This window comes from Brachyistius frenatus, unplaced genomic scaffold, assembly GCF_029030835.1.
Source record: "Brachyistius frenatus isolate BFR_SWC_R1_liver_20210118 unplaced genomic scaffold, ASM2903083v1 Contig_10, whole genome shotgun sequence".
In the NCBI taxonomy this organism is placed as follows: Eukaryota; Metazoa; Chordata; class Actinopteri; family Embiotocidae; genus Brachyistius; species Brachyistius frenatus.
Window position 1 is genome coordinate 1,971,177 of NW_027210609.1, and position 22,386 is coordinate 1,993,562.

Below are 22,386 nucleotides of genomic sequence, written 5' to 3' on the forward strand. Positions count from 1 at the left end.
TTTGAGCTCGTTTCTCTCTTAATCTCTCGCTGATTGTAAATACAAACAAGAGCAACACAATGGAAGCTTTCAGTGTCAGAAAGTGTGCGCTGTTTGACCCATTTTCATGCCTCCGCCTCCTTTCTTTTATGGCAGGCTTTTCGCCTCACCTTCAACTGCAGCCTCTTGGATAACCTATGAACGGTTTAGCCTTTACATGTGGTCAGACAACACGTATGAATCAGTTCATTTGGACCATAAACTCGTGCAGATGTTTAACATAGCAACAAATGGGGTTTGGATATCGTTTTCTTACGCAACCAAGTTTTGCTGGTGATTTTGAACATTCAAAACCGTAATTAAATCATTTAAAGTTTCAGAAGGTCTTGGATAATAGGGTTGGGTAGGAAATTCTTATCGCCTCATATAATCACAAAATATAATTGTATCATAAAAAAAGGTGGGTTCATGGGGCCATGTCTATATATACACAAGGTGTAACTGAAAAGTGCGGAGACTGTTCCACTTGCATATGGATAGAGCGCAACACAGCAATGTGCCTGGAGCAGAGGGAGGAATATCTTTCATATTTATTCCGAGTTATATCAATTGATCATCAGCACCCGTGTTACACATGTTTCTGTGACCAGTGGTCTTTGGGCATTTTCAATTTTTGCTATGTACCTAAAGCTTGACCAGAGAGCACACATCCAATTTTGTATCAAACTCAGAAATTCTGCAACAGACACCCCTAAAAAGCTTCAGAAAACCCACTAAATGAAGCAATGAGCTGGGCAACGTATTTTGAGCATTTAATAAGGGGCAGAACGTCCCCGTCTAAGACCACAGAAGGCGTCTGAGAGCAAATGTATGGTGCAAACAACTTGAGCTTTGGTGCGACGGCAGATGGGTTCTCCAACATGACAACACGCCACCTGTTGAATGAGCACAACTTCAACAACACATTAGGTAGTGGTAGTTCATACGCGAGAACACTTTATCGCTTTTACTGGATTACTTTTAATTGGAAATTATTGTAAGTGTAAACCAGAACGTAGTATGTTGAATTTGGCGGCGTGTGGGATGAAATACTTGAAGGCAATATCTAGTGTTACTGTTATTATGGTGATCCCTTCCACGTAATTGTTAAGTTATTGTTAGGGATAGCGTATCATTTTCTTTCCCTACAGTTAGGGATGCGATGTGACTGGTTTTACAACTTGCTACAGGAAAAAAAAACTCATTGTAATTATACTGTTTCACATTTTAATTGTTTCATTGCATCTAATTTTTTCCTGTGACAAATCTGTTTTCTAACAGTCTCCCTAAATATAGTATGTAGGTAAGCTTTTCCCAAAGAATACAGGTTGTTCCTTACAGCTGTGTATTTTTCTGTATTCTATAATGCAATATGACAATCGCCCTGCAAAGACCAGACACCTGCCAAAGTAAGTTATTGATCTTATGTACCCAGTTTTGCTTTTGTCAAAATCACGTTATAATGCATACTAGTAGTTGAAAGCACAGTAAACATTTAGACCTTCAATCACTTGTGAAACCACGAAACCTAGAAAATCAAAATCAATGCTTTTAAATTGAGTATTTGATGTAAATAATAATGGCAGCTCCAATGCCTCAGATTTCAAAGAGCAAAAGGGAAAAATATCTGTCATTACTGAAAGACAAGCATCAATTCTCAAACCACTGGTTCAAGAATCGAGATAAACTATCCATAAAATATATATAATAACCTATAATGAGGTCACTTTACTATTGTCACATACAACCTCCACACTAATGAATGAAACTCACAGGCAAGACATTCTGTAAGAAGAGGGAACTATCCCGACTGAAGCAGAAGTACAGGAGGCACACTAAAGGGAAGTAGGTGAAGCAAAAGCTTTAAAAAAAAAAAAAAAAATGGTTTTACTACTTGAATTATAGTCCAATTCTTCTCAGTCAAGAGAAAAAACACATTAACAAAAAAATCAGGTTGCAGTGCATTCCCAGTGGGGAGCAGCCGTTAAAGACAAGACACGACACCCCACGGCAAATGTCAATCAAGGATAAATAGTCTCACTGAAACAAACATCATGCAAACTAAATGTTTGTAATCTGCCATTTCTGCTTAGTAATGTAAATTTAATAAACCTGAAAAAGATTCATGATCTAACAATACGTTTCAGTTTACCTTTATGCTGAGTGCGGATAGAGAAAATGGGCTTTCGCCATAGTTTCTGAGCACAACACACGGGCTTTTCTCCTCAACAGATATAAGGTATCATTTCCATATGGCTTAATTGGAAAGATGCTTGAACGTGACATTAAGTGTAAATTTACATCTTCTGGGTGAACAAGGCACTAAAGTCCTGGAATAGTGAAACAGTAGTTTGAATATTTGGAAAATATTTGCTATCTTTTTGAGGGATTGATGAGAAGATCCGTATCGAGCTAAATCGAAGGAGTAATTAACCTAGTTTAGCGTAACATCTGGAAGCAGGGGGGATAGCAAGCAAAAAAAAAAGAAAAAAAAGAAAAAAGAAGCCTGCATCCTAAGTTTGAGGTCTTGCCTGTGTCATTAGGAGTTGGGTTGGAGGAGTTACATTTCCCAAGACGTCAATCGATTGATTTGAAGTTTGCCTGAGAAAATCCTTGATCGTCCGGACTGCTCACCGCATGCAATCTGTGTAAAAACAACACAACACAACAAAAGGCACATTGCATTGGTTTGTAGGGACATGCAGGGAACTGCTGCTTCTAACCTAATGAACAGCAATAACTTAAGCATTTACACCAAGACCTTATGTTTGTTAAACATGGAACTACATGCGAGAGAGGTCGAACAGCTCTCAATATAAATCATTAAAACAGCATATTTACACTGCTATAGTATAGTTTTGATGCGAGTGTATTTAGTGGTGACACTTAACATCATGTAATATTCCAATCTGAGCAGGTCCCTTGGTCAGAACAGCGGTCTGATTGCACCCTGTGTTTAACGTAGAGATGTCACGAGAACCGCCGGTACTAAAAGTTCTGAAACGTGACACTAGTTATTCTTCTAGAGAATAATCGAAGGTACTGTAAAAGCCACAGGTACTGGAGATACTGTAAAATAACAACAACATGTGCAGCGACAGTTCCACTGCAACTTGTGGGGAAAAACACCGCAGGATTCATGTCCGGTGGTATTTTACGTGCCGGACAACCAAAAGCCAGTCTTTTGAAGAACAGTAAACACTTATTTAAGCAGCTGAAGGTCAGGCATCCTGATCTGTAAAAGAATTCAAGGTGAGCGACTTTCAGTTATTCACTATTTATTAACGTGTCGTCAAAATCTTCATGGTCTCAAATGTTACTGTTTGCAAACAGCTGAATCTGATGTAGCAATGCTCCACACAAAGTTCATAAAGGCTCACGTTAGCAGTGCTTATAAATGCAATTGAAAATATAATGTATGTGATTGTGCGTGTGTGTGTGTGTGTGTGTGTGTGTGTGTGTGTGTGTGTGTGTCTGTGAGTGTAATAATTTAAAGATTTTCACCAATGATGGATTAATTTCTTTACTATGTCTAATTAATTCAAAAATTCATCACACTTGAGTCAGTAAATGTTAACAAATACATGATTGTGTTTGGGATACATTGTAAACACACTGGTAATGTGATATTTCAGTCTCATTATTCATTCTTGCTAGATTTTGGTACCAATATTTCTTGAACTACATGATGAATACAATGGCAACATGTTCAGCCACTTCTACAAAAGAAAAGCATCCATCCATCCATCCATTATCTAAACCCCCTTTGTCCTGAACAGGGTCACGAGGGGGGACTGGAGGATGCAAACTCCACGCAGGAAGGTCCGCAGACCGGAATAGAACCCAGAACCTTCTCACTGCAAGGCGACAGTTTCCACCGCGGCACCACTGTATACTGCCAAAAAAAAAAAATTAGCATTTTTAATTTCTTATGCAAGTTGTGCTATGCCATTTTGACTTCAGTTTGCCGATTCATCTAGATGTATCACTGTATAAAAAAAATTACACAAATTGACAAAGATGTATTCATACTATTTTATAACAACACTCCACCACAGTTAGCCCATTTTATTTCCGACCTAGCACACCTATCTGCGTACTTGCAACAACTTCCATCCAAATACCTGTGCATTACTGTCATCATTTCCTGTCTGAGAAAAGAGTCAGCTATTCAGCTCACATTCTCTCTCCCACTTGCAGATAGAAGACTGTTGATAGGTACCAGACCAGTGCTCTCCTGCACTTATCTGCAATTTCCGCGATTAATCCCCTTTTACTGCAGTCATGCATCCGTCACGGGGAACACTCTAACAGCATGTGTCTGCTCAGCTACACAGACGCAACCATTAAGACTTGTGATGACTGTAGTGCCGTTGAGCTACTTCAGAGCTGCAGACGTGATGAATGCGGCATTAAAAACAATGTCACTTACAATCAAACAGACCACAATAAATATTTACAGCGCTGATTGGTAAATGCCGCCCAGACTCTGAGAGCGTGTGGACCGGAGGGGAGAGGGAGACACAAAGAGACGAAGCAGGGGAAAAGAGAGAGAGCTCATTATGGCAAGAGTCTTGCTGTAGTGTGATGGTAGCTTGGCAAAAGGGAGGGGAATCGCTAAGTGTGCTCCCTCTGTTATGCCTGAAGATTTGGCACACGCAGTCACAACAACAACAGTGATGTAACCTGGTAACAAGCCTTTGGCATGTGTACTCTCGACCGAAACCCGGGTCATACCTTCCATATCAACGGCCATATATCCAGCGTGGGAGAAGCCCTTGTTTTCCTAGAGATTGCAAGGGGGATAAACAGGGAGGGGTGGGAACTCTGCTTACCTGCCCTTCAATCAAAGAGAAGACTCCTCACTTTTTCCACCCCCTGAGGCAAAGGACTTAGAGAGTTATTTTTGAGGTCTCTCAAACTAAAATAACGGTGCGTCTGAGTATTGTGATTGCGCGTGAGCTCTGTAATAATGCAGCGAACAACCCTAAGCCTCATCTTCATTAAAAAACAAAAAGTAGGTAACAGCAATGCCAAGGCAACAGCTTTTAATGTCAGTCTTCCTTCTCAATTAAAGGCTTAATGGTTCCGCTGAAACCACCCCCAGGAAGAAAGCATTAATAACCCAGTCCTTACTTGCATTTTTAGGATGTGTCAATTATCGCTTCACCGCTCACGCGGCTGAGCACATTGTTCAGCCTACAGCGGAGCCGGCCGCCAGCCGGGGCCTCTCGCCGCTTACAGAATGTAACGAGTGTATAGGTGTCCATAAGTGTATATGTTTTGTAGTGCGACCGATGTGTCAGTGCTATTAGTAGGCTACGTTCTGTTAAAGTTAATTTTTAAGATGCAGGAAAGCAGCCCCTCTTTGCCGTGCTCGTGAAAAAGAGAAATGACATACACGCTCTTTCTGCTCCCCTACTCCCTCAAACGCACTTCGCCTGTGGTTGAACAAATCAAGTACGTAATTATTCTGCCAATCAATCGGGAGCGCAACTGTGACTGTGGGGCAGTTCAAACGCTGAGGAGCGAGAGTTGTCAAAAAAAAGCTAAGCTAAACCCTGAGATCCTTTAAAACCCACCGAACCTTAAAAAGGCAAGAGAGAGACACCTTTGTCTTATTTAGTCGGTGCCAAACAAAGGGACGTCTTTTAAATGTGTAGTAAAGAGAAAAAACATCCAGCTGCTGCGGACAAAAAAAAACAAAGCCACCCCTGCCCGGCCTGCCCGGCCTGGCGGAGGGACAGAGGATCAGAGTAGTCAAAGATCTGGGGATCAACTGAACTGCTTCAGGCTGTCTAAAGAGGCCACAAAGCCAGCGACAGGAATTGTAAACCCTGAATCCACACAGAGCCAAACCAAGGGAGAAATGTGAATAGATGTAGCAGTTTTACATATTAGGTAGATGCTCTCAGCAGTTAGCCACGTCCATGTTACGTGTGTGTGTGTGTGTGTGTGTGTGTGTGTGTGTGTGTGTGTGTGTGTGTGTGTGTGTGTGTGTGTGTGTGTGTGTGTGTGTGTGTGTGTGTGTGTGTGTGTGTGTGTGGTGGGCTGGATATGCAGTACATTCAGATAGAAAGACAGAGATCGGAGTAGATCAAGCACAAAGCCCCTCAGTGCAGGTCAATGCAACAAAAAAAAAAACACAAAAAAACCCGGACAACATTCCAGTAATTGAAAAAGTATTTTTGGTGAATCAGCGTACTCATCAGGAGGGGCTTGTCTCTCCGTCCTTAACAGCTTGCCTGGGAGGTGGCCTTTGTTTTGGAGGTGGAAGGGGTGTCCTGACACCAACCATGCGAACCCAATTACCCCAGTCCCACGGCCTGGGGGCCCGCATTAACACAGTCCCCCTGGGAGGTTGACTCCATGCCAGCCTGGCAGCCAGCAAGAAGCTGCTGCTGAATCACAAATAGACTACTTAAGGCATTGGCAGACCCAGCATTTGGAGCCAATCTTAAGGGCCTATCCTCATCTGCATTGGCTAGATCAAGTTCTATGTTGATATTAAATACTCAGTCGGCAGTGAAGGACAATGACCTTAGGTCTTCTGCATGGGATATGACAGCTATCCCTTTTCCACAGAAACCGTATTACCAGAAAAGTCTAGTTCCATCTAAGAGCACAATTTTTCTCTTGTCTCTAGTTGTTGAATAGACAAAAGAAATATAGTCTGAGCCGGGACTGAAACTTTTATCTTAATACATAACAAAAATAATATTCAAATGAATTAACAGTGGAAATTAACCCTGAGTGACAATTATGTGTTACACAGGAATTTGACATCTGCATTTAACCCATTCGTGACTAGTCAACACACACACACACACACACACACACACACACACACACACACACACACACACACACACACACACACACACACACACACACACACACAGAGAGTAGTGGGCAACTGCAGATGTGGCGCCTGTGAAGTTGGGAGTTAAGTGCCTTGCTGAAGGGAAGGGAAAAGGGCTCATTCACTGCCCCCCCGCTCTCTTTTTTTCTTCCATTGCTGGTCCAGTGAATCAAATTGGCGACCGTTACCTCTCAACCTCCCAACCACGATGACTATTGTGGCTATTTAATTCTGATCGGAATACTGTAATTTGTAAGAGAGATTTTCGTTGAACTGAGCAAGCGGCATGGTTTAATGTGTCCACATCGCTCCCCCTCACAAAAAAAAAAAAAAATCACGTATGAGCACATTATTAAGTCGGACACAGGCGTGTTAAAGAGAAACCAGGCTAGAATTAGCCAAGCATGATTTAAAGGAATTACCTGAGTGGGCAACGCTTGTTCTGAGGGTGCAACACGGAGCAGGAATCAGGTCATGAAATTCAAATTTAAAGACAGTGGATCAGCATTGGCAGCTCTAAAGCTGGAGCTGAGAGAAGGAGCTATGACAGCGGTTACACCGAGACGGAGCACTCGCTTTCAAACCCAGTAAGCACAAACCAAAAAAACCTAAATTCAAACAGAGCCGAAATAGTTTGAGGTTTTGGTTTGTTTGATGTTCTTCTCACGTAAACCTCAAAATCTTCTTCATTTAGGACGGCGCTGGAGCTGGAGTTATAATTAAACCCATTTTGCTTTTTAATCAATATTCAATCTCTCAGAAATAATTAACAGCATATTAAAGAGTTTACTGCCTGACGGAGCTGGATGCCTCTACATCATTAAGCTGTTGAAGCGCTGCTCTTTGACTCCTCATGTCCCATTTCACTGGTTTAGCGCGCCTCCATACAGGCTCTTTAAAATGCTCCTGGAGTCATACTGTACCTGCAGATAATAACACAGCCCAGTGATAACGTGCAGCATGTATACTCTCCCACTCTCACTGAAACATGGCTTTTCACATGTAACATGTAAACACTTTGAGCTACATTAGTGATTGTGTACGTGACAAACGTAAGGTGTATTATGCGGGTTTACTGAACGCCAAAGCTTCATAGGAAAAAACAAAATCACAATGATCGAGGTTTTTGGGGCATGTAGCGGAGAGGCTGCCACCTGCCATAAATCTGTGTCCCCCCCCCCCGAGTGATAATGCATGTCGCGTTGGAAGTTGCACAACAACATAGCTCAGAAAATATTAGCTGGATTAAAAGTCACGGTCGATAGTTTCTCATTTTCTTTGGCCCCTATCTTCAACATTACTAAGACATTGTAGCCACAAACAGACAGGAGGACGTGGACTCTGGAATTACAATGCCAAATAATACGCAGGTTAAACAAATCAACAGAGCATATGTACACGCAAACTCAAAGTCAAGTGAAGCCCGACCAATCAATATATTCACAGACAACCATAACAGAAACGGATTAAGCAGTGTTGCAGAAAATAGTATGAAAGTACTGCAATCAGCTGTTGAATTTAACCAACACGGTCTTACGTCACCAGGGCTTGTCTTTGTTTATACGAGCTAATACATTCCTTGGGCATTCTCCAGACGACTTCCATGGTAATTTGGGGGCAGCTTGGTTTTCGTCTACTGCTGATTAAGGAGAGAGCAGTGGAGTAAAACATGAAACTGAGGCTGTCTGCAGCCTGACCAGGAATGACTGACCCGGAATTTGTGTTCCTATGGAGCAGACAGCCGTTGGTGTCTATACCTGTTCGCTTCACCTTATTCCGTTCCAGATCATTTCAATTAATTTGGTTTCCTGGAGACAATGTTGCTATTTACCCGTGTGTGTGTGTGTGTGTGTGTGTGTGTGTGTGTGTGTGTGTGTGTGTGTGTGTGTGTGTGTGTGTGTGTGTGTGTGTGTGTGTGTGTGGATAAGAGGGGGAAGGGAGCAGCAGTCATTATTGGTTTAAGCTCTGCAGTCAAAATACCTTACTGGCAAAGAAATTGATTCATCACTTGTGAAGTTACTGGCTTACAAACGCCACAATAGGTCATTGCAAAACCAGAGGATTTACCATAATACACAGACACGTGAGTTAGGCCTGGAGTCAAAAGTTTTGGGCTTCCACTTCGATGGCAACTCAAACGTATTTGGCAGTTTGCCTCGGGTGCCATTGAATAAAAGCTTTTCGGCAAATAATGGTTTTACTACTCGAATTGTTTGAGCACAAGTCACAAATTGGCTAACAACAGTCAGATCCGACAGAGAACCAAGAATAAAGCAAAAACGCGACTTTTGTGATGTTTTTCCTTCTGAATGTTGTTGAACAAAAATAAAAACGACAACAAAAAAAGAATCAATATCGTTAAGCAAGAATTTACAGGAAATGACAAGACTGCTATAAAGTAGTACTTCTTAGAGAGGATGTTTTCGAGCAGCTGACTTAACGATACAGTATGAAGACAATGCCATCCTCAGCAAATGAATAACCCATATTGTATTACATATTACAAAAGTTTCAACACTAAACTCTCCAGAATTTACCATTTTAATCTGCATGTCACAAATCAGCCCAGATGTCAATATTTCAAAGTGAAACTAAAGCTTAAGCTCCACACAGCAAACATTTCAACTATAAGGAAGGGCAAAAGACAATTTATTTGTCAGTGAATAAAGGCCACAGCCACCTCAGACACCACGAGGAAGTCCGATGATGTTCCAACAGAGCTCAACAGATAGCCCAACCCCGAAGCAAAGAGCTCCCTTCAGCGTGAACAAGCGGTGTTGTCAGACGTGCAGCCGGAGACATTTGTTCTACGATTGTGAAATGTGGCGTTTCCAATGTAGAATTCTAATTTTAGAGGAGGAAGGGGAAGGAGCTGTGTGGGGTAGCCGACATTTATTCTTCGACTCTGCACTCTAGCACATTTTGGCAACGATGGGTTAACATCAGATACATCAGAGGAATAGTTGTTCAGCAACACTGACAAATCCATTGTTATGCCTGTCTATTGATTCCCTGTGTTCCATGTATAACACGCATTAACAAACCCAAAGATATTACCTGCGGTAAACCTGGTTCAGCTTCAGTCCCCGAAGAGTCTCTGCTCCCAAAGCATTACTTTCCAACCAAACGCTTGGAGTTCAACTGCAGCACTGACAGGACAGTAATTGCTTACCAGTCAAACAAAAGCCTCAGACTACAACAGCTGTGTATAGTACTCATTCTGACGGCAAAAACGCCCTGATTGCATCAATACATGTACAAGGGGAAATGTAATTCAATCTTAGTGATGCTTAAACAACAATGACTTGAACGTGGCTGACTTTCAACTATTTAAAAAAAAGAAAGAAAAAAAGCTCAATAAGCAGGTGAGCCAAAGAGAGCAAGTGAGAAAAATGAAAGTAAAACGCATTCATTTGCCAGTTTATTCAGTGTGATTACATTCTCACACTAAAAAATAATAACCAGAAAAAAACTGATGCCTTGCCTCACTTGACTTTCTTTTTTCACCTCTGCACATCACCTTTCCAACATGTTAGACAACCACGCATTACAAGGAACAAAACAACCACACGGTTCTCATCCAGACAAAGCCTTTTAATCCAGTATCTGCCTAATTTGCCTAATCTTCATGGCTCTTGAAATGTGGCAGAAAATGAATGAAAGGATCCTTTGTTTTCCGAGTTAGTTTTGGACTTTTAGAACCAGGATCTAGGATCATAACTAGTTACAGGGAGTTAGGACCCCATGACATGTTGTAGGTCTCATCGCATGTGAAGCGTCTGTTGGCCTCCAATTGATCTCCAGAGCTCATCAACAGTCTTGAGTGCTTTACATTATTGGAGGGAAAAAGGCTAAAGCACCCCAACATTGACTGGGGATTTAATTATTTACGAGTGAATGAAATTACACTCGCGCAGCTATTGGACAGACTAATGAGGTTTATGATACACTTCACAAACTGCAGCGACGATAACAGGTGAAATATTCCTCAACCGCCCTGTATTTACCTATCTTCATAAATCATTTGATGCAGTATCCAGTTCAGGGACGGTTAAACTATCAACAGAGGGTAAATTGATCATTTAAAGAATCTTCTCTAATTATTATTGGGTTTGTTTTTTAACAGTGAAACTGTTGGTGTAATTCTTCCTATCACAAAATACGTTCAATCAAAAGGTTTGTTGCCGTGATAAATTAACATGTTACATCATTGTTGTCAGCTGTAAAACTCCATAAACCTAAGAATTACATCAACAAAAGGCATTTTAGGATGCTACAGTTTCAGCAGCACACAAAAGCCTCATTTCATGTGCTAAAAGTAATGATGATGAAGCAGTTGTTGGTTTTTTTTTTTTCCATTTCACACCACATCTTGCTGGTGTAAAAGATAAGGCTAATTAACGTGACACCATTTGCATCTTTACCTCTGTGTTTCAACAGCTAAGGGAAGAGTGCAGCCACAGCAGGCTAATGAATGTTTGATTTGAGAGGGAAGACTTCCTGTCACTTCCAACACTCCCGACATAACCCCTCTCCTAAACCCCTTAAATTCTCGTAGCCTGCTATCTGGCAAGGAGTGTCTGCGTCTCACCTTTTTTCCTCCACCTTCCCTTTCTCCAGTTTAAATTCCTGAGTTCATCCCTCTCTCCTCCCCCCTCCCCCAATACCACCACCACCACCACACAGGCTGCGCTCATTACAGCGGATTTGCATGTCTGCTCCAGAGCAGTATGAGAGGAGATGAAACAGAACTCCCAGTGGCTGCCTCTGCAGAGCTTCACTCATCTGACAGAAAGGAGCTCCACTTTGGGCCCCAGACACAGCCAGCAAATAAAATGCAGGCTTCTTAAAGGGGCCATACACAGGCACGTACACGCAAACAAACACGGAGATATTCCCCTGGAAGAAAAAAAAAATGTACACTGCACAGTATTCAGTTTAAATATATCTATATGCAGGAAATAAATTGAAAAACACAAGGCTACCTTCCAGCGCATTGCTCCCCTCCTGCACATTACTGATCACGAGCTCAACCAGGAAGGATGAGGCTCGAGTCATGTTGCCGTGCTTATCAGCCTCCATTCCTGCCGAGCGATCGCACACCTCAGACTAATGTCACCTTTTTATGTGCTCGTCAAGATCTCCAAACCTGTCCATTGGATTTTACCACAATTCATTTGAGACAGTATGAATCTATTAAAATATTGATTTGCTACCAATTTTAGGATTTAGTATGTTGTATATTTGCGCTATAAATGACAAGTCTGTCATTTAATTAGTCATTCTACAGAGAATTGATTGCCAAATATTGTAAATGAAGGGTGATTCTTGTGAATGTCTGTTCTGCTGGTTCCACCTTTCAAAATTGGAGGATTTGCTGCCTTCATATCATTTTAAATGAAGTATCTTTGGGGTTTTCCAAAGCTGGTCAGAAAGATAAGCAATTCAAAGACATCACCTAGCACTTTCACCATTTTCACCACTTATTAATTCATATAAATTCATTTATAGAGAAAATATTGATTATTTGGAGCTCCAAGTGATGATGTTCCTTAATAATAATAGCACTTAAACTACTGGGATACACATTAGTTTAACTTCATATTGTGTGCTTATCTAAAAAATTATTGCGGTACTAATTTTGTTCATGACGCCCCACACTCCAAGTGGGTTGAGCAGTACTCGTAAAAAATAAAAGTTAAAAACAAAACACATTCGGATACCACGCACCGATCATTGCTGCAAAATCAACCATGAGCATGATTAGTATGCGAGTTTCTTGGCCAAGAGCAATGAGTAAATGTCACATGCTTTGCAAAAAAAAAAATTTCAAAACCACAAAAATAGGCAGAAATAAGTCCATGTTTCGTTTTTGGTCCTTTTCAAATTAGGTGCTGTTGTTCAGGATGACTCACTTGGTGAAAGTGGTGCATCATGTGCCACGCAACATGAGTCACTGTGAAAGAGAAGGGCAAAATGTCCTGCGCCATACCAACTCCTGATCTGACCTCGAGTGGTTCCCACTAACCACGGGCCGCACTTTAGTAAGGTAGACCGAGGCTCAATGGAGAATGAAGGCCATTCGAAAAAGAACTGTTCAAAGTTATTCACATCCTTCTACTTACAATTTTTTCGACAAACATGAACAGTTTGACACAATACATTTATTGCATCACATAGAATGACGGCGAAAAGGAAAATCCTACACAGTCTGCTCTGCGTCATAAGTATTGAGCTTACTAAGCAGATAGATAAAATAAGGAGAAATTACAAATGAGAACATAGACATTATTTATGTTTCAAGAGTTTCAGATCCATTTTCTTATTTGGACAAGAATAGATATGGGTGTAATAAGAGATAAACTGCTGGATTACTGTATTTAACATACGCAACGAGAGATTATTGCATTTAACACCTATTATTGTAACACAATCTTCTGACAAAAACTGTCCAAATTACTAAGGAAGGGTCTGCTGAGGCAAACCGAATTATTCCAATTAAATATAAATACCAATTATAAACTGGAGATTTTCTGACAGCAGACTGGTGGCACAATCTGTCACAGACAAATATATGAGGAGAAAAAGTGTTCACTGAGATTCAGTGTATTTCATAGAGTTGTTGTTTTTTTGCCGAGTTAGCACCGTCCCCAAGCCCATGGTGGACGGGACGGTGCTGGCATCTTAAAAACCCTACTGCCAACAAATAGCCCATGTAAAACCTGCTAATTCAAAGGAAACTTCATTCATATTTGCCATTCCTTTCTCATATGCTGGAAATGTAACTTTCTTATTAGGCTAGACATATTTACCCACAGTATTTTTCTGATAAGTATCACAAGAAAAACCTACTGTATGACTACAGGATTACAGTTTTAACTTTGTTGAAATATTAAATCCAATTCTAAACGTTTCTTAGCTCAATTAGCTATATATTTGTTGAATGAGCGAATCTGTTGACAACAAAAACAGAGTATCTGCATTTTAGCAAACAAATTGAAAACCACCGCAATCAATGAACAAAGTGGTCAGAATGGCGATCATAACTCCAGGGGACAAAAAGACATCAAATCTCTGCTTTATACTGATATGATAATAGACTTAGTGCAACCAAGAAAGTCAGTGGACCCACGAAGAAGACTGGAAATTAGCTGCCGGATTGTCATTTTATGAGCATCTCTACCATGTTCTGCACTACTTTGCTTACAGTCTCGAGAGTGATACACAAGACCACAACATCTATGCAAAAACTAGAAAGACAACGTTGAAAACTGTACTATAGTTGTGGCAAATCATGCTGTCACAGCCACAAGTTAAAGATAGATAAAATGAAGTGTACAATAAAATCCTACTGACATTATAGCCCTACAGTGGCTGCAATAAATGTGTCTCCAAGGCATGAAATAAACCTGGTCTCAAAGTCATATAGTCACTTGAAAAAAAAAAAAAAAGGGATGACACTGGTGGGGCTGCCCCAAAAACAGTCAACCAGATGATAGTCAATGAGAATAGTCTGGTTAGTTGAAGGGGGGAAAAAAGTGTTTTGGGTCATACTCACATTGTATCACCACCACAGGCAGTGGAGCAGCTAGAAGACGAGACATTATAAACACCAAAGAATAAATAGGCTTCCTGTCAAGTCTTTACTTGCAATAATGGCTTAGACTATGCATCTGTGCCCTACTGGGATAGACAATGAAAGAAAAACAATATAGACAGGAAAATGAATTTGCTGTTAAACCCTATTCTAACAGCTCAGTGAAATATCGGTCCATCCATCAACACTAACTCTCAAACCATTTCCTGATGCCCCAAAATAAATACTAAGTAATAAAATATATTATTTGTCGACTATTGATTTAAATGAACAACTGTTAGTCAACTATGAGAATACTTTGTGCAAGGCAGCCTTTGACTGTAGGCAATAGGTAAGACAGTAGTCACAGCCACTTGCCGATGTGTTCTAACAAGTTATTAACTCCTCAGTTTTGTTTGGAAAATAAAATGGGACACTAACTGTCGCTTTGTGTTCATTCTGCAGCACCGTGCGACCTCAATGACTTCTACTTGAAATGCATTCATGTTAATTCAAATTCATTCCAGCTTTAATGTTGATTTTGCATGTCCCAAAACGCATGTGTCAATGAACCACGCATTTGCTTTTCAGTCATCATATGTGTGGTTTAATGACAAATAATGTGCAGAGACAATGAATTGTTTTGAGTGTCCAGATTTTGTGCTGGAGTTAGTAGGAGAGAAAGGTGAACTGGCAACAGTAGCACTAGTGTAGCTCTATAACCCTGCTTCTTGGTACATGTGCAATATTCCAGCAAACCGCACAACCAGCAAATACAAGTACACGCTTTCGTAGCAGACCGAGTATATGCAATAGTAAGTACGCAACCGAGTAGGTGTGCTACTGGACTGAGAGATTTCAAGCTGGGGATTTATAAAGGCACCAGAGGATTTCATTGAGAGCAAAAGGTCTGATAAATCAAAACAATGAAATCAAAATGCCAGAGTGGCGGTTAAAGTGGTTCACCACTGGGACCTCTAAGAAAGAAGCAAATACATGCCAAAATTCATTGGAGGACAGACAAGATAAAAAGGTTTACTAAGGCAGTCATTTCAGATGACTAAACAGGGATTATCAGGCAAAAACCCAAGCAGCAATCAGCATTAACCAAAGACTTGATAATTTGTTCCTCTCCAATTATAGTCACTTTATTCAGAGCATGATTTTGACTTTCTGTGAGTGGACTGGCACAAAAAGGCAGAAATCAGAGTGGTGTGAGCTGCCTGCAGAACTTGGTTTGAGTGTGGCCCATACAGTGCACATTAAGTCATTAAAGTCGCCATGCTTACAGGCCCTCCCTAGCCCCCCACAATACACACCAGTGACTCCCCAGCACTAAGCCTTTCAGACCAAACGCTGCTCTGCCTTCTGCATCTTAATAAGAGGAGGGAAACCAGAAGGGAAGTGAAGGCATGGCAGTCTTTAGGAGGAAGCTGAATAAATGACTGAACACACACCCTGGGGCGGGCATGCTGGGGGTTTCCAGGAGGTCGGAGCAAGCGGGGCCAATCGTGTCAAAACGAAGGCGGCAGACTAAAACAAAACTGACATATCAAAGAAGCCAAGCCTTGTAGAAGGGAAAAGAGCAGCTAAGACAAGACATTCAGCTGCACAGCTTGTTTCTGCATCAATACGAGACAACACAACCAAAGAATGGCAATTAGCGATTAAAGTGGAAATTCCATCTGCTGGAAAGTGACATCTTTTTCCAATCAAAATCAAGCTAAAACCATGTCAGTGATCCTATGGCCATTGATCCCATCCTTCTTTTCTTTCCAGAGGTAAGTAAACTGCAAACCATGCATTAGACAGACTGCTTCTGTATCCAAACTTTAGCTTCTGTCCTAATCCATGTAACATATAATAGACACTGTTCAAACTTTACCTTGACAGTGCAGCCAAAACTCTATCATCACTAAAACAAATTGACTAGGCCTTGAGGCGGTTTTCACTGATTCAGCAGATACATGCTTCGTCTACTTGAAGAAACTAAAATCTCGGACAACCTGGATAAACTGGGAAATAGCAATATAAACCCACACCGGCATAGCAGCATCATGAGAGCATTTAAATGAGTTACATTTTTTAAATTGGTTTGATGAGAGCCAGTGTGGCCTTAAACTCAGTTTGCTTCTAAAGAGATATCAAAGCTCAACTGTTTACTATGAATCTTATTTGCTAGTGATAATAAAGGGAACTCTCTGAGGTGGGTGCTATGCTGACACAGCCTTCAGGTACTTAAATCCAAAAATGGGTGCATTAAGTGCATTTTAATTGATTTATATTTAACCAATGTATTGTCTTGCGCAAAAAAAAACGCACACAAAAAAAAAAAGTCTTCTGGCACACAGAAGACATAAAAAGTAGGTCACTCAGTCTCCTGTGAGTCATAGGTTTTGGCATGTGACCAAGAGGAGCAGGTATGGGAGAGACAGAGTTACAGCTGGGAGAGGCCTAATGGTATTCTGATCTTATTTCATCAGTTTAATAAAGATAATTAAGGTTACTTACAACCATGTGCATTTTGTGGTATAATATGATATTAAGCCAAATTGAATGCATATGTTTAGGGAATTTAAAAACAGAAAACTGGAGTCTTACACACTTCACTGTATCTGAAATTTATACACCAAAAATGATATTGCAGCTAGGCCTCCCGAGGAACATTTGAGCCCAGTGACTGCACGCAAACTCATCTACAGTCTTTTTCATTCCAGAATATAAATTTCCTTCGGTAAGACAGAGACAGATTTCTCAGATTGCAGGTGCAGTCTCATTTGTCTCCAGAGCCGAGGCCCCGGGCTCTCCTCCAGGGCCAGAGCACCTTGGCAGAGTGGCTGACTTGTGGGTTTCAGAGCTGGGCCTGAGATCTCTAAACAGCCACTTTCATTTTTTTTTTTTTTGAAGGCAGGGACCGAGTCTGGTCAAAGCAGTCAGTCACACTGCCTACCCGATGTACACGCTTTGAGCCCTGCAACCAACACACTGATACTTTCTTAATTACGTTGGGCAACTGGCAAAGATCACGTCGCCTCAGCCACCGAGCCCCTCCTCCAGCTAACCTCTCCACCCTCTCATTCATCCACCCTGAGGGAGAGGCATGCAGGCCAGAGGAAGCATGACTCATCTGAGTAACAAGATGCATTCTTCTGAATTCTCCACAGACGTGTTGTTTGCTAAGTGAGGAGCACAGGAGAGTGTGGCGCAGAGAAAGATAAAGAAAACGAAGGGAAGACACAAAAATGAAACAATTTCCAGCACACTGACTACGTGTGAGAGCAAGAGAGAGAGATGGGGTGGGAACGACGGGGCAAGAGCGAGTCATTACTTGTGTGGGTTTCCTGGTCCACACAGATCAACATTTCCTCCAACTCTACCGAGAGAATCCTTGGCTTCTGTCAGGGATTTTCTGAATCACAGAAGGAGACTCCAAGTACTACAAGTAAGGCTAATCCATCAGGTTTCACAGAGAAAAAGGCAACAAATGACGACAACAGAGAGAGGTTCTGACGTGCGGTCCCGCTGACCATGCAGAGGATAGCGAGGTGCGAACAAAAAGTGTTTGCCTTTACCATCGAATCTAACAGATCCACCATGGCGCTTTCAAACACATCTGCAAAACTTGGCACTCGCCCCTTCAGATCATGAGCCTCACACACACCACATCAGACAGTCTCCAACTTCTACATGAAGCTATTTATGGACCTGCCCACATTAACATTGTCTGAACTCACAAAATAAATAGAGGAGCTATACACAACTTACAGTCTGATCAAGCAGCATGAGACTGCTGAAATGCACTCAGTCTTGTGATTTCATGACAAATGATCTGTCTACCACCAGTTTAATGAGTATGAACTTGAGTGATGTGCAGTAAACTACGGCCTCAAGATTCCACTGTTCAACCTTACTAAGCAGGCTTAGGACTGTGGACTTAATTAAAGCTGACCTTTTCTGACTTTCCTCTCAGAGTCTGCAGATTGACATTCAAACATGTGATAAATTCTTCACTGTTAGTTTATTGCTCGGTGTGAGCACACTGCACAGAGTAAGACAATAAACCTACGAGGGCAGACACAATTGCAACTTGCAGAGGACACTTCCTTTACAGATATTAATCCTGTTGCAGTGAACCGGCAAGTACTGTTTACAGAAGAGATTATCCCACCAATCATTGCTGACCATTCTCAGCGGTTGAATTAAGTTTCTCTCGGAGAATGTGACGCACGTGGGCACCGGTTTGGCAACGCATCTTCGTTTTAAATCTGTAGCTGAGGAGACAAACTTTCCTGTCTTGTCAAATCAAGAATTGCACGTGCAACCTACAGTGTTTTACCTTTGCTGAACGAACCACTGCCTCGCCTCGCAGAGCACACATTATCATATTCAATCATGTCTGGTTCATGTGAAACTCTCTACACGTCATCGCCATGGTATCGCCGCGAAATTATCATGTCATGCATGCAGTCCACAGACAGTAGCTGAAGGTAACATCTGGGAATATCATGTTATTAAATTGTCATTTCTTGAAGAGATTTTAGTGCGGGAAATGTTTCCAACATTTGTTTGATCTGTCATAACAGCTCTGTGGCTGCTGATATGCAGACAAAATTGCATTATTTAGCCGCTTGTTGTTGGTATTTCGTTTTTAATTTTTCTGCTGGAAATTGAGAGCGGGCCCCGTCTATTCCATCATAAAACGGTCTCTAGGCATGCTGCCTTTTTACCTGAAAGTGAATTCTATATCTGCCACAGGAAGAAGTGGAATGATTAAAACGGATACCAAATACTATGATAAAAGCTCCACTCTTATTACTTAAGCTGTGTCAGCTCAGCAATTTCTTCTTGCACACAGCACGGAAGTCTCCTAAGAGTGTGAATTATATAAGCATATCAATTGCTACTACTGAATAAAGAAAAAAAAAAACTTACGCTGACACTGAAGGCCTATCAAAACTCAAGGACAAAGCATACAATATAATGAATCTTTAAATCCTTCATAGCATGGAAAATCGAGCCACTCTTATTCATTTAGGATTTGGCTATTCATTAGCACCTAAGTACAGTCAGTAAAATCTCAAATGACACAGCTATTACTTACTCTGACATCTTTTGTTTTATATGACATTAAGCAATGCATTAACCCCCTTTTAATGCGGTTGATTTCATTCACACATCTAGTACACCACAACTACACAACTTCTGTTCATGTAACTCCTCCAATTGCTACAATTAATGAACTTAATGCAAATATAAGATCAAACCAAACACTTTATAGCAGAATTGCCACAAAATGTACGAGTCTTTTCGTGACCACTTGGCTGGAATGAGTCACCGAAACCGCCATGCAGTACAGCAGTCGCCAACCCCCCACCCCCACCCCACCCCACCCTGTTCTCCCACACTTTCTAAACTTACCCAGCCAGCTCTACAGTGGATAGAAGCTCCCATGTAGAGAGATAGTCCCTGATTAGTCAGACTGGGGAAATAAACGGATAAACACTTTCAGATAGAACATGTATCTGAGCAAATGTGGCGATAATATTAGGCAGCGAGCCAGTTGAATTAAATATCACATGCTTGCCTCACTGATTCATGTCTACATCCAACTCCAAGCCAGGACATGAATTGGAGCATATAGGACTAGTTCACTGACAAATTCAACTCAATAGACTGGGTGGAGGTGGGATGAGGAGAACTAGGCAGTGTATTGCTGGATGAATAAAAAATGAAAGTGTATTGCTTCAGTAAATTCGTTCTCTCCATCCCGTGAGGAGGGTGGGTGGTGAAGGGGTGGGGGTGATGGTGGTGGAGTAGAGGCTTGTTTGAAAACTGAACCAGTGCTGCATTCCCACATCCACCCGTATCCAGCGAGGGGCTCTTTAAAAATTCATTAATTTACAGCAAAAATAGATTAAAGCACCCAGCTGAGCAAAACTAAAAATTTGGCTCCTGAATAACATTAATGATAAAACATCTCCCTCAACCCCAGGGGGTTTTGCCTGAAGAAACATTACTGGCTTTTTTCACCTTACAGCACCTTGAGAATAATTTATTTTCAATCATTACTAAAATAATGCATTGCTAATTGTCATTTTTAATTACGCTTTTCTGCGGATGAGAAAAAAAAGAGCTGAGCAAAAACCTGCAAAAACTAATTAAAATCCATCCAAGGATATGCCGTTCCCATGATGCCATGCCAATGCCATTCTATTCACGATTTGAAATCTCAGCTACAGAGACTCAATGACAGCTGCTCCAGGCCCCCAAAAACGCCTAGAACTGCAGTTACAGTAATTGCTCTGGCCAGCACTAAATGAGGTTCACTTAAGTGCAATTATCCCCCTCTGATCTCTCACATAAAGAGACTTCTTTAACATGGAGAAGTGGGCTCACACAATGTGACTGCAAACAAGATTCAAATTGGAATCAGGGAGGCATTTCCAGCAGATGAATGGCTTCATAGCTCATCTGCATTCTAGTGATGCACGGCGTTGCTAATGAAGACTGAGCCAGTCCCTCCTCACCAACACGGCTTCCATGAGAGCAGAACTTCATATTGGTTATAAGCCGAGTACGGGGAGCAATTTATAACAAAAACTGTCCAGTCATTTGGCCTGAGCCGCATTACGGGACAGCCTAGCTTCCACGCAGAGCAAACAGCTGCTGACACGAGAAGGAGGATCCTGTTTTTTCACCCTTCCAAGGAGAAAAACTCACTGAAGGACAAGATGATGGGCGATGAAGTGAGGAGAAAAAAACAACAACTCTGACCTAAGATGACTTCACATTCCAGAGCAGAGAGAAATTGAAACAAGCCAACTTTGGATTCAGACCAAAAAAAGTAATCGTAAATATACTAAACAAAGGCCTTTGACCCACAGCATCAGCAGCCCTCACGAATAAATTGCCATCTGCCAATCGCATAACACAATAGGTTTACAACCTGAGGGGTAAGATCTGACCGTCTAATAGGGGTGGCAACAGAGGGTACCTGTTGGGTGCTGTCCAACTACACAGGGTGGTGGTGGTGGTGGTGGTGATGGTGGAGGGGCTGTGATGGGCACTCATGTTGCCACAGGCTCTGCTGCACCAGGAGTCTGATAACTGCACCTCATGGATGGCCATTTGAATAATCACTTCAACAAGGGGAGAAACTAAAAAGCCTCTCGGTGATGCCGGCTCGACACAGGGCCACATACTGAATTCCAAATGAGGAGACTGTATTCAAAAACTAGAAACCTGATCTAAATTCCCTTTAATTTACTGGCTTCCTGACCCTTAACACGTATCCAGATTCGCCCCATACTGAGTCATTATTCTACCTAATCTATTAACAATACACTATAACCCACAAACTGAACATCATCTGTGAAACAGCGATGCCATATCAATATGTCTTTACATTTATTCAAAACTCCATGTTTTCTACAAATGAGGACAAAGTATGTTTTCTTTAGAAGCGATAGACGAATGCGCGCAGAACACCAGAAGACCTTGAAGAGGTCGGCGCTGTGCTTTTAAACCATGAAGCAAAAGACTTTTCAAAGACCACTGCGGGTTAAAACCACTATTTAAGAGAACCTGAATCAAATTCTCCCATTCGCATTCGAAAAGGGTAATGGAGAGAATCAAAAATAAATGTGTGATCTCTTACTTTCTTTAGTCCATCCCTCAGAAAACTGATTTCTAAAACTCACCAGCTTTTGCAAAGTTTGATGTGAAACAGCAAATAAAGTGCTTTCTTATTACGAAGCCTATAAACAGCCTGAATGCATACGCGGGAGCCCGTAGGGCTGAGCCTGCACAGCATCTTCCGTTGTGAACAGAAATGAATAATCTCATTGCTTATACACTAACAGAATCAAACGGATGCTATAAAACTGCTTTAAGGAAAAAAAAAAACTTCATAATGTGGATGCTGCGATTC

The 22,386-nt window shown here is 41.4% G+C and overlaps 1 protein-coding gene across 4 annotated transcripts in view; it reads right to left on the minus strand.

The window, feature by feature from the left end:
* Positions 1 to 22,386, minus strand: part of foxj3 (forkhead box J3) — a 72,668-nt gene that overhangs the window by 47,839 nt on the left and 2,443 nt on the right. Inside the window, exon 2 of one of the 4 annotated variants that reach the window (XM_069690830.1) lies at positions 2,550 to 2,662. The exons of the other annotated variants lie outside the window; for them this stretch is intronic. The gene's annotated coding sequence lies outside the window, so the exon portion shown is untranslated. The remainder of the gene's footprint in view (positions 1 to 2,549; positions 2,663 to 22,386) is intronic. 4 annotated transcript variants of the gene reach the window in all.